Below are 12,123 nucleotides of genomic sequence, written 5' to 3'. Positions count from 1 at the left end.
GTGTCACTAAGACACTGACATTCATATCAAGTCTCTCAGAAGAGCGTTCTGTGTAGTCCGTATCCTTTGTTGCTGGCACCTCCATGGCCAGGTGCTTTCAAAATAATACATGGTTTTGAGGTGACTTGCAAAGATCTAGTACATTTTTAAATTAAACTGGTTTTTAGCCTGTCTTACGTACCATTTTCTAGTGTCTAGAACCACTGAGATAGTTATATCTTCCTTGTTGAGATAAATGTGAATTTTTGGTTTTGCTTTGTGTACTGCAGTACTTAACTCAGTGTCCCAGTACTGAGGGAGATTTTGCATTATGGCTTTATAGCTTTTTCTGAACTGAACAAGTAATGTGGGGTATTAAGATTGCTTAGATACCTTTTTTACTTTCCGATCTGTGGGACTGGACAACCAAATATGTGAATGATTTTATGTTCAGGCTTACTAGCTACAAATAGAAATACATTGTTTTCAGTTTAGTTTAACAGTTATGATTCTAATTGTTTGGATGTTATTTACAAGACGGAAGCATTCTAGTGCTGTGATGATGGGAGACATGAACAGCTAAAATGACTACACAGAAGTATTTCAGTACAATTTGCAACAAACGATAATAATTGAATTAAAAACATACTTCAGTTTTATTTTAGGGGGTACAAGAGAATAAATGCCAAGATCATTGCTTAGCGTATTGATAACAATTTCAAAGATTAGTTTAGCCCTACCTTAAATTAATTCAGACACTTTAAGCTCTTGTTTTGTGTGTATAGAAGAAGGTAAGCCCTGTTCTCTATTCAGATTCTAAGCTTCAGCAAGTCACTCTCTCTCATTGTTTTACCTAGAGGAGTAACTGATGGAGAGGAGGATGAAGGTTTTCCCTACTTTCATATTCAGGTTTTATGACTGAGAGGATTCAGAAGACATCAGTCTAAAGACACCTCATGTTGTTCGGACCCTCAGGTGAGCATGGTTTTTACAAGTTAGGCGGATCAGCTCAGTTTTTCAGGGTGCTGTCTGAATCATACTTTAAGAAATAAATGGAAAGCTGTATGATTGTTTCTTGTGCTTTTGGATATGAGAAATGCCCATGGTGATCTCCTTTTAAGAAGAGCGATGATGATGTAAATGCTTGACAGATCTGTTGATTCTGTCTTTGGCCAGCTTCTGCAGCACTACTATGTGACATATTTCCCTGTTGGGGATAGGGGGAATGCAAGAAAAGAGATGCCTTGTGTGCCTATTTGGAAAAGGGGGGAGGCAGAATATTTCCCACAAAATATTTATTGCCACTTACTATTTCAATAGGCATATATATCTCTAAATATAATGTATATTTAAAGCATAAGAAATAATGATCTAAAAGTGTCGATCTAGGAAACTGGCATTATTTTACTTCTATAAGAGAAAAAGGTTTTGTGATGAGTATGTTTTTAGCTTTTTTTTTTTTTGATAGCTACAGGTTTTATTAAAAAGTTTGGAAACTTGCAGATAGACTATGAATATGGAAATAGTTCTTTATTCCAGTGCCTTCTCCAAAGTTCTTTTTAATTCAGTGATTGTGTAACTGTAACATTTATCAACATGTTCTGACTTACAGACTTCTCATACCTTGGTTAGTGCTCTAGCCATGAAGTTGAGCTTCTTGTGCTTTTTTGTTTCCATTCCAAGACTTACATTTTTTTTTTTTTACGTACAATGGAACAGCTTCAGTAAGAGGAGTAGAGAGTCCTGCTCCTCTGCATAGCGCCGTGTGGCTAAGTCAGTCTCTAAGAGAGGATTTGAATGCCTTCATGCTGAGAAGATCCAAGAGCCTAGCTCTTCATCTCTTATGCCTCTAACTGCTGGACTGATGCATAAAATTGGCCACCATCAAAGCTGTGCCTTTCAGGAGACAGCAACTAACATTCTTTGGGTGGTGAGAATTGGGCATGCACTAAACATTCGTAGAGGATTTGGGTTGTCAGAGTTGTCACAATGCCTTAAGCATTGTGCCAGTTAGCTTCTGGATCTCAGTGGAACTGGACATCTAGCTGCTGTGGCAGGGGCGGTTTTAATCACGTATAAAGGTTCAGGCATATAAGGAATTTTTAAGCAAAACCGGAGGCAGCTAATGACACTTTCCAGATTAGGTAGATACTTTTGGAGGGTTACAAATTCAGACGTGGGTGTCTGAAGCCTGATTGACTCCTATTGTAGATACCTAAATCCCTTTTCCAGTTTTTGTCCTTAGCAGAATTCCGTGGGATGTACTTCACTGTTTTTGTAATAAATACTGTAAAAGAGAGACCAAGGGTTGAGCCTCCAAACCTGAAGCATGTAAATAATGTTTGCAATGATGTTTGCAGTCCTGCTTTTATCACAGGAATAGAAAGATCAGATGTGAAATGCCTTTTTGGAGTAAGGACAGTGCACCAATTAAAACTTATCTAAGCTTATAAAGTGATTATGGGAACACTAAGACCTTGAAGTTTGACCCACATCAGATCGTACTATTTCTTTAAAGTTATTTCCATTATATGTTTATTATGAAAGCAGATAACACATGGTAAACAGAATCCAAAATCCAAATTCTGTCAGGAATTCCCAAACAGGTTCAGGCCAAATTCCAGCTTTGCCTGTCGCTTTCAACAGCTCCTATCAGGCACGTACCATATGGTCGTGCAAACAAATACACGGACAGCTTTTTCTTTGACAAACAGTGACAAAACAGTTTGGGACCATATGCTACAGAACACCAGTAAGCACTCTCATGGCTTACATCAGTAGGATGAACAAACCGAGAAGAAATGTATGCTTGCCCATCCTTCTCTGCTTGTTGTATATATTTTTCTACAATCAGCGCAAGAATTTGTTCTGTGGTTTCTTCACTGTAGTGATTTCACCTCAGCTCTGCCAACTGATTCTCCCTGCATGCATATTCATCAGTGAAATATGAAATGGAGGTTTTTGCGGTCTGTGACAAAATCTTTTGTGGCTATGAAGGAGACTTCAATGTTCAATATCTGACTTGGTCAAGTACTTTAGCCTTCATAACCTCAGTTTCCCCTGGCAAGTCAGAGTAATAATTTACAGCTTAAGTTTCTGTCAAATGCTAATTAATTCCCAAATGCAAAAATTGCTTAGATCCGTATCCTAATTATTTTGTAAGATTCTTCAAGAGCCTCAGAGAAAAAAAGCAAAGTATTATTTTTATGGAGGATTGTGCAAAACATATACTAATTTTATGCAAACAGTTTTATCCACTTACCATGTTTGCAAGGTAAGAAACTCAGCTGAACAATCGTAAGTGCCAGAGGAACACAGACTCGGATCTTGTGAGGCTTTAGGCAGGTAACTGCTGTGTGTGTTTTACTTGATTAAACTTTGCTGAAATAGTCACAGGTTGCAGCACTCTCTCTCAGCCTCCTGAGCACACTCCTTTGTGTACTGAGTTCATCAACTGCCCTGCACTAGAACAGAGGCGACGATGTCCTGTTGCCCTAGCTGGTATTACTGTGGTGAGGAGTAACCTGGTTCATCAGATCTGGTGTGAAAGGACTTGGCGCTGCAGGTTATAGCCAGCTCCGTGATAACCTTTAAGGAGCCTTTCCACTAGCACCTAAGAAGCAGCATGCTTATCATCACAACCAAACAGCAGATATTGCCAGAATTCTGGAAGAAAATAATGGGGGAAAGGAGAAGCAACGCATTCAGTTGTAGGCCTGGTTATGCTTTTTTGTTTAATTGATTTGTTGTTGTTGTTGTTGTTGTTGTTTTCACTAATTAATCTACTGGAACAAATGCAGTACCAGATAACTGGAAAGTAGCAAATGCAGTGGCTACATGTAGCTAGTGTCAAGTATGGCAAAATAATGACCGGGGGTGGGAAGAAATTGCCAGGCCAGACATTTAGAAGTTTTTGCAGTTATTCTCTGCTGTTAGGTATACATTGGAAACAGCAGAGGAAGAAAAGGATGCACATTTTCTAGCTGATCAATCTGTAAGTTAAAAAGGTGATGTAATCTTCAGGATGTATCAGAGAGTCTTGTCAGCACAGAAAGGAAAATACAAGTGCTTTGCGAGGGAAGTTATCTCCAGTGCTGTGCACAGCTCCAGCCGTGCATGTTCAGAAAGATTAAAAATCAGACTGCCAAAAATGCATGGAGAAAGACTAAGGTGATCAGGGAATGAAGAATCAGTAATTTCAGAGGAGATTAGAAAATTTAGGCTTGTTTAGTGTAACAAAATGAGGGCTGAAGAGCTACTCTAGTCACTTTATGCAATAGAGAGGGTAATTGGGAAGCTGCTTATGCAAGAAGATAATAGTGGCACAAGAGATAAGGGACATATACTGGTCATGAATAAATTTAGGCTGGAAACTAGGCATAGGCTCCTAACTGTCAAAGATGCAAGGTCCGGAGTAGCCTTTTAATCAAGAGTGGAGCTTAAAAAAAGATCCTCACTACTCCTAAATTAAGTTTCGTGTGTTTATGAAAGGGATTATAAAATGTGTTGCTGTGATAGCAAGGGACTGGATTCAGTCAGATAGTCCTACGCTTCTACCGAAGAGGGATCAGGGCCCCCCTTTGTCATCTGTAGGTGCCAGAAGAGTTTTCAGTATGGAACTGGAGACCTGAGAGGCAAGAAACTGGATGCAGGAGCGCAAAGAGCTGCACTGTTTCCCTTTCTTTGAGGTAAGGAGGAAATTTCATTCAAAACAAATCTTATTGCAAGAAAAGTAAATTTAGAGATTGATTTAGGGAACAACTTGTATGTATTCAGCACCACTCAGCATCAAATCCTTAGAAATAAAACCTAAGCAGTTAGGAACATTGTGTTTATATAGAAAGCCTCTGACTGCATTTTGCAGTATAAATACATTTACATTTAAATACAAAAAATATTCAGGTGTCACTAATATGGCAGAGAGATGTTTTTGGAGAGTTTGGAGAGTCTGTTAGCGGTAGCTAACAGATGGCTGCTCGTGGTTCTGCATTATCCTAGTGGACTGATTTCTTCAAACTGCAAAAATGTGAACTGAAAAGGATTTCGGAAAGCCTATTTACGCTGTGCTCAGAATGTCCTTCTCTCACATGAGAAATTTAGGGTAACAGAACCATTTCCTACCCCGTAAGGATAGAAAGGAAAATTTATTTTTGATATTTGATTGTAATTAAAAAAAAAAAAAAGGCAGCAGCAGGGGGCTCAGGAGAGGATGCCAGCGGGGCCGTACTTGCCTCTTGGAGTAGGTGCTGCAGTGCTAAGGCGTCGGGGCGTTTCGGGGGCAAGAGAAAGGGGTTTCGATCGCTGGCTGCGGTGCGGGTGCAAGAGGCGTCAGTTTTGCGGCGAAGAGGAAGGAGGCGAGGCAGCAAGAGGAGGGGTCGGCCGGTTTTTTGGTTTCCCCCCGCCCCCCCCCCCGGGAATTTTTTTTGGGATCGTTTTCTGAGGAAGCTGGAAGGCTCCCGCAGCTTTCGGAGGCAAGGCTCGCTCCTTCGCGGGGGGACCACCGCGGCTCCGACCTGCAGCCCCTCTGCCCTCCGTGCGGGGCAGAGGAGGGCGGGGGGGGCTGCCCCGGCCCGGCCCCCCGGCAGAGGGTGCCGGAGCGCAGGGGCCGTCCGCGCCTCTCCCCTCCCCTGTGTCGGATTTGTCCCCAGTGACGTTGGGATGCTGGGGGAGGAGGAGGAGGAGGGGAAAGGAGGGCCGCTCCCTCCGCCCCCAGTCGGGACAGTCCGCTAGCGGGAGCGCAGGGCCGGCGGTGCCAGGGCCGGCTGCACACGCCGCACCTCCCCGCCCGGCGGGGCCGGGGCCACCGCCAGCCGCCGCCGCCGCCGCCCGGGCGAAGTTTGCCGAAGCGCCGAGCCGCCGCCGCCGGGCCGGCACCCCGCTGGCCGCCCGCGCACCCTCCGCCAGACAGGCACCGACCGCCCCGCGGCGGCGGCGCTCCCTGCCGCGCAGCCCCCGCCCGGCAGCATGGTCTCCGCGGCGGCGGGGCCGGCGGGGCGGCGGGGGGCGGCGGGCCGCCTCCTGGCCCTGCTGGCGGCCGCCTCGCTCCTGCGCTGCCGCGCCGCAGGTAAGGAGCGCCGCCGCCACCGGGCTGCGCGGGGCGGGACGCGGCATCTGCGGCCGGAGGATGCTGCTGCTGCTGCTGCTTTTCGGAAAGGGGTGTGCGGGGAGAGAGGAGGCGGGGAAAGCTGCGCTTGTTTCCAGAGTCGTGCCTATCCCTTCGGGGCTGGCGGAGCCTCCGGCATCCCCACTTGCTGGTTGATGTCTTTTTTTTTTTTTTTTCCCCTTCCCCCCCCCCTTTTTTTTTTTTTTTGTTCTCCTTTGCAAAATCGAAACCTGATGTTGCATTTTACGAGGGGGGCGGGGGTTGGCAGGGGCGAGGGCAGCGGTGGCTGCGCTGAGGAGGGCTCGCTAAAACTCCTGCCCCAAGTGCATCGCCGGCTCTGCTGTGCCTCTCCTCGGCCGCCTCTGCCCGCCGAGGCTGGTTGGTGGCGATCGGCGTGGGGGTGGGAGCGGGGGGGGGGGTGGAAAGGGAAAGGAGGAGAAAACAAAGGAAAGTTCGGGGTTTTGTTGTTGCCCAGGGTGGATAGTACTGAGTGTGGAGCCTCCCTCCTTCCCTCCGCCCGCCCTCCAGCCCTCCCCTCGGAGTGCTTATAATAACGTGTTATTATTTGGGCTGTTGAGTGTTGCCAGAATCCCAGCGGGAACGAGGAGGGGGGGGAGGATTAAAGTTGAGTGGGCGAGGGGGCAGCCACGGTGCTTGCTTGATGGAGGCTCAGCCCCGAGTCTCTTGCTTGTGTGCTTTTGTGCTTCGGAGGGTCCCACGTCCCGCGGGTACCTGGCCGACCCCCAGGGGCAGAGGAGGGCAGCCTTCGCGCTGGGGAAACGCCAAGGCTCGGCTCAGGGAGGTCCGCGATGGCTTTTAGGGCTAAATAAACTGCCCTTATTAACATCTGACCTTGCGCCGTGGCAGCGGCGGCTGAACAGTGCTCAGTCTTGCTCGGCATCCCCGGGTCCCGCGCCGTGATTTAGAGGGACCTCGGGGAGCGGGCGCGGTTGGAGAGCCGCGATGCTGTAAGAGTTACAGTTCCTGCGAAAAAAGCCGCATAAACTTTTTTTTTCCTTTTCCCCTCCTTCTCTCTCCACGCACGTTTAAGCTATGTGGTGTTTTCAGGGCAGAAAGGGAGAGGTTTCACTTTTTCATTTTTCCTGGGATGTGAAATGCGCTGGGGAGGTAGGAGCTGCCGGGTTCAGCTCTTTGATCTGTCGTGAAACCATTCTCTGGAAAATTGCCCTCTCCTCCTTTGCAGCAGATAAAACTTTGCTCACAGGCTCCTTCCCGGGGCGCTTTGCCCAGGGCCTGAAGGAGGAATGACAGGAGGCACCACTTCCAGCCAGGTTTGTGACCCTTCCCCTGCCCCTCCTCTGCCGGGCAGTGCCAGAGCCCGGCGGGCGAGCGGGCAGTTCTCCCTCGCCTTTCCTGCCTTTAACTTAATTGCGCCGAAGTGCAGGAGGAGACCGATGATGTCTTTAAGGAAAAACAGTGATGCTGCAGATTAGAGGGGACTTGTTAATCAATTGCACGTTTGAAAGGGCTTTTCTTCCCTTTGTTGCTCTCGCTAATCCATTTACCTCTCCCCGGGAGGTGACAGATGCCTATATTTCCTGTTATTCAGCTCCGGGGTCCTGGGTCTTGCCATTTGTTGCACTACAGTGAAGAGAGAGAGTCAGCAGAAACCTCAGAGGGGTTGGGGTTTTTTTTTGTTTGTTGTTGTTGTTTTGGTTTGGTTTTTTTTTCTTTCCGGGGGGAGGGCAGGCCGAGAGCGTGTTACACCTCGCGGATTTGGGGGCAGTTCCCGTGGCGTTTATTTTCCTAGGGCCTTTATGGCTCCCTTTGAAGGGGGCCCCGCTAACAAATTGCACGGCGTGCCCTGCCGCGGGGTCCCGGCCGCGGGGGCTCCTCGGCCGGGGCGGGAGGGGGACGGGACGGGGACGGCGGGCAAAGCCCGCGGCTCCTCCCGCGGCCGCCGCCAACCTGACGGGCTGTAAAGTGAGATCCCGTCCCCGCTTTTCTTCCCTTTTCCCCGAGCAGCTGGATGTGTTGTCAGGACTCAGCGGGACGGTGTGCGGGATTGCCAAGGGGTTTCTGCTCTTGCAAGGTTTTCCTCAGATCGGGAACCGAGCCTCCTTCACCCCTTTTTTCCCCCGGGGATCGTTTCCCACCCAGAGCAGTTCGCTAGCAACGGTGAGACCCGTCCGCCCCGCAGGCGCTTGGCCCCCCCCGGCCGCCCATGCATACACAGAAGTTTAGGCGTCTGCCATTTCCAGCTCCTTTCTGCCCTCCCAAGTGCCTGCCCCCCCGGGGAGGAAGAGGAGGAGGGGGGGGCTCCCCGCAGGGGATCCGGGGCGGGGGGGGGGGGCGGCGAGGGGTAGCGCCCAGCGTTTGCCGCTGAGGCGGCGGTGCCTGGTGGCCGCGCAAAGGCGGGAGGCGCCGCCGCTGGCAGCGCCGCGTCCTGCGGGGCGGCGGGGACCCGCGCAGCGCCGAGGCCGTGCGAGCAGGCCCGCACCTCTGCCCTCCTCCTGCTCCCCTTGCCTTGCCGATGCCCTTTCCTGTTTCCTCCGGCTGTAGCTATCTGCGGGAGAGATGCCAAATGTGCTTCAAGTGCCTGAACCTTCCTGAAAGAAGTATAACATCGCACACTGCCCTTAAAAGAGGACTTGGGATTATTATTTCCCCCCCCCCCCCCCCACGGTGCTCTCCTGCGGGTGGGTTTGTGCTGATCGTCTCAAGCACCTGTGAAAAGTGTCGATTCGCGGTACTTTTCCCTACGCATGAACTTTAAAGACTTTTTCTCTCTTCATATAACGTGGAGCAGAGTGATTGGAGCTCATAATCACAGTAATAAATACTTGTATCGTTCTATTGTTAAGCAGTAGTCTTCTCTTAAATTAGATTTGCTTAATGCTAAACAGAGTATTTGCTCATCTACGTTTTATTTCAGCGTTTATTTTTGAAAAGGTCATTTGCGTCTTTTCAGCGACCACTTTAAAATACAATTTTTCGGGAGGTTCTAATGCAACAAAAATTAGGATGGTGGTTTGTAGAAACTAGTGGTGCGCAATTTACCACGTTTACAGACTACACATTTAGATTTACCTAACTCGCTTCACCCCCCTTACCGTTAAATAGGGAGCGACGTTTTAGTCAACCTAAAGTTAATACTCACATGACTTGCAAAGCACGCAGAACATTTTTTTCTAAGATTTCTGTCAACAGTCTGTGGGAGTGAAAACCTAATGGTAACCCTGTGTTATGATTTTGCAAACCCTGTGGTGTGTTAACATCTAAGTGTTAAGAAGAAAAAAATAATTTCTTAGAGTACAGTGTAAGTGGAGAATTGAGTGAAGTACAAAATGCTCCTGAATCCCCTTAAACGCCTTACAACAAAAAGTAGTAAGACGCTTGAATCTTTAAAGTTGCATTGCATTTAGCTATAGCCCTCTGCTGACTTTCGTAAATGTGATTCAGCTCTGGAAATTGTATTCAGGTCACCTGGTAAAAGCCCATACAGCTTTGAATATGAGAAATCTTAATACAGCTTTTAATAAATGCCATTGACTACACGGCCTTTTTTTTTTAAGGTCAAACTTGAATCAAGCCTTTTCTTGCGATAATTAAATTGTCAAGTAGCTAAATGGTGAAGTTTATCCTTGGGTCAAGAATTGCCACTGAATGTCTTTTTTTCCCTCCTTGAGTGTCTTGATTATGTTAAGTATTTGTAATGGAATTGCTGTTTTCTCTGTAATCCCTTTTCTGCTATAAATAGTATAGAAATGCAGGATGCAGGGAGAAAAGGACCAGTTGACAGACCTGGCAGGTTAATCCTATTCAGTGAGCTTCCAGTTGTTTGCGAGAAAGCTGATCTTTTTCTAAACTCACTGCACTTTGTCTAAGGTGTTAATAGCTTTCAGAGCTGTTGTTTGCATGGAAATATATTTGACCGTTATCAGAAAACTGATAGTCTTAGCCCCACTAGCCTATGAGAATGGAATTGAAAAGGAAAGAATGATATTAAATACTGACTTTTTTTGGTAACTGTGTGAATCTTCTATATATAAAGACGTGTAGCATCCTCTTCACAGTTTATCTTCAAAGCCTTCATTCAAATTTTGTGTGCAGTAAAAAGTGCTAGCTAAAAGCAGTCAGCATATGAAGCTTTTAATCATTCTGTTGGCTAAGAGAGGATGTAATTTTCAGAGCCTCTTTTTATTATTTTGCACATTGCAGGCAAAGTAAAAACATTAAGTCAAGAAAGTTCCTTTGGTTTTTATACATAAATATTCCTGTGGAAGTTCTGTGTTGTCTTGTGCTGTTACTCAGAGGGGAGAGATGCTACTTAACAGTATTTCACCTAATTTATAGTATCTGTCACTATGTCTTCTGTGCAAAGGATGGTTTGCCATTTAAGTCATTCATTGTGAGGCTGTAGCTTTGTAAAGGAAGTTGTCATTAGGCTCAGCATGTCTGGAAAGTATGCAGGTTCTCAAGTCTTCTAATCCAGTGATTACAAAGTAGTTAAAGCTACAAAGAAAAGGAATGGCAGGATTTTGGTGCACTGAAAGAAGATGCATTGTTTGTTAATCCTGTTTTTTTTTTTAATTGTTATTATTGTTACTTATACGGCAAGCTTCTGCGGCATCACCAGGAACCTTTTGGGACAAAAAACAATTTAACTTAAATGATTGTCTTTCCTCTTGATTTTGTCTGAACGTGCAAATAGTTGGAAATGAAGTATCCTGTACCATCTTTTACATTTGCTTTTTCTCAAGCTTTTGCCATGCACCAATATTCATTTGCAAACATCTTGCAAGATAGTTTTTCTGATGTTCTCTGCAGACCTCATGCACAAGCAACCTTTTTTCTCTGCATCTGTTTGTCCTCCTCAAATAGTTTGGGGAAAGATTTCCACTTTCATTTCCTAGCGATGTTGATTGTTGTTCTTTTTTGAAACCACAAATAGCTGCAGGTTTGAAGTTGGCTCGTATAGATCTACACGAGCTGTAACATACACACAGCACGTCAATAGCGTGCACAGCTTCCTGAAACAAAGGAGCTCTACCGCTAGCTGCAGATTGAATTGGTCTTCGCATACACCAAGGCTTTCTGCTTTTGCTGTATAAACCGTCACAATGCATACCTGTGTGCGACGGTGAAAAACTGTGGTCTGTAACAGTTGATCAAAGATGAAGGATGCCACGCTATTCGTGATTCAGTAAAAGGTATGTGAAGCATGAGTGTGGCGTTATGTGCCTCTTCCCTCTGAGCGCCGAACAGAGCAGGGCTGACATCTCCTGGCATTGTGATTGTTAGGGTGCAGTTTCATGGGCACCTGAACCTCTGTGCTGCCATGGAAAGAACGACTTCCACCCTCTTCCTTTCCCTGGCCAGGCAAGCGTGTTCTCACCCCCTTTCTTTGTGCCATCCTTAATGCTTCCGCCACTGTTCAGGCAGTTAAATCAGCAAGCTGAATCCACTGAAAACTAACAGTAAGGAAAAAGGATTGCGTGGGAGTGGAAGACTACATTGGGAGAGGTAAAAGCAGAATTAGCAGGATGGAAACAGATAGCACCTTTTCTGTCTCACTATGTTGATTTTGCTGTAGCATCGTGAGATTATTTTCTGATGGTACTGCTTGCAGGAACAGCAAAGCAAAGCAAGCCAATGGGCTACTGTTCAGACCTCAGTTTGCCCGGAGTGTGGTTTTAAGCATGTGAGTAATACAGTCAGGAATTTGTATCTGGTCCCCATAAGTATTTTGTCGCTGAAGTCTCCCACCAATTTCAAACAGGAGCGATGCACATAAATACCTTTTAGATTTGCTACTTCCCCTTCAGGTACTGCAACTATTTAAATAGCAACAACAAAAAAACATTCAGCATTCTCTCTTGTAAGAAAAATCCCTGTGTGTATACTGGCATATCTATGCCACCTCCTCTGAACTTAATTTCTGTCTAATTGCTCTGTTTGAACACTTCCTTTAATATCTGTAGGATAAACATTTTATTCCGTAACTCCAGGTTATTGCTTCTTGTCCTCATCAGCACTGCTCCAGGCCGTTCATTTAAGAGTTCCTCTGGTAAGTATTA

The 12,123-nt window shown here is 46.4% G+C and overlaps 1 protein-coding gene across 2 annotated transcripts in view; it reads left to right on the top strand.

Annotated features, from left to right (window-relative positions):
• The first annotated feature begins 5,948 nt into the window (after window positions 1-5,948).
• The window catches only part of LOC138060850 (tyrosine-protein kinase transmembrane receptor ROR2), a 149,624-nt gene continuing 143,449 nt past the window's right edge, over window positions 5,949-12,123 (top strand). Inside the window, exon 1 of one of the 2 annotated variants that reach the window (XM_068925435.1) lies at window positions 5,949-6,043. The gene's annotated coding sequence lies outside the window, so the exon portion shown is untranslated. Of the gene's footprint in view, window positions 6,044-6,360; window positions 6,461-12,123 lie in introns of those variants that run through there. The other variant, XM_068925438.1, reaches the window with a different exon arrangement.

The sequence above is a fragment of the Struthio camelus genome, chromosome W (assembly GCF_040807025.1).
Source record: "Struthio camelus isolate bStrCam1 chromosome W, bStrCam1.hap1, whole genome shotgun sequence".
NCBI classification, from domain to species: Eukaryota; Metazoa; Chordata; class Aves; order Struthioniformes; family Struthionidae; genus Struthio; species Struthio camelus.
The sequence above is the reverse complement of the archived record's forward strand: the minus strand, read 5'-3'. Positions and strand labels throughout refer to the sequence as shown.